Consider the following 1,091-nt stretch of genomic DNA (forward strand, 5'->3'; position numbering starts at 1 on the left):
ATATGCTGGCTCCAAGGAACTCTATCTCATCCCGAGGCAGGATGACCCATTGCAGGTGCAGTGGGAAGGAACTATCTCAGCCCTGCAGGGATGAGAGCTGGGAAACACAAACTGCTGCTGCGAGTGAAAAATCAACTGATGGGGCTCTAATTTGGGATTTTTCTTCTTCTTCTTCTTTCCTTACATCTAGTTTCCACCTTGCAAATTTGTGATTCCTACTGGCATTTGGAGACAATTCATAGGGACTCCAGAGTCAGATTAACAGCACTTTTCCCCCCACTGAGCTGCTCCTCCTTGGAGAATGAAAACCACGGAGATCTCACCAGTGCTGGCATTGAAATGTGGAGTTGGGAACCTGTTGCATGCAAACCCCAACGCTGCAGGACCTTCCCCGAGGTAATTTCCACTCTTCTTTCCTACTCTGCGTTTTCCTCAGGGGAAAAATTAATCCCCGTTCGAAAGAAAGGATGGAACGTTTCGGGTGGAGTGGTTGCTACATGGTAGAGAGGAGAAATTTAAAAGAAAGAATTCCGGCGCGTGGCCTGGATGAATAAGTGTGTGTGTCTCCCCCTCCCCCCCCGCCCAAAAAAAAAAAAAAAAAAAAGTGAATGAAACAAGCTCTGAACGTTCAGCGAGTAAAATCAATGACATTTGGGGGTTTGGGGGGGGGGTGCTCTGGGTGGGACTCCCAGAGCCCTGTCCCATCAGCATCGCTCCGCACACCCAGCGGGATTTCCGAGCCCTTTTTATCGCCTTGGCAGATGTTTACTGCACTTTCCAGGACACTTTCGGGCGGAATCTCGAGCAATGGAGAACTCGGGGAGCTCTTCTTGCCCCCGACCGGCCCCGTCCCCTCAGGCCGGGCCTTGTTTACCGCCCGCGCGCGGCCCCGCCCCCCCCGCATCACGCGACCGCCACCGGGACGCACCGCTCCCCCCACCCCGCCGAGATCCCTCCGCCGCGGGACACCCGCCCGCTGGCAGCACCCCCCCGTCCCCCGCTCACCCCCGCACCGCGGCGGGGAGACCCCCGTGAGGCGGGAGGGACGCGCGGGGCGGGGAAGGACGGGGAGAAGAGGCGGGAGGCCGGCG

Source organism: Empidonax traillii, unplaced genomic scaffold (assembly GCF_003031625.1).
Source record: "Empidonax traillii isolate 1590-97213 ecotype Southwest subspecies unplaced genomic scaffold, ASM303162v1 scaffold34:size3740991, whole genome shotgun sequence".
Lineage (NCBI taxonomy): Eukaryota > Metazoa > Chordata > Aves > Passeriformes > Tyrannidae > Empidonax > Empidonax traillii.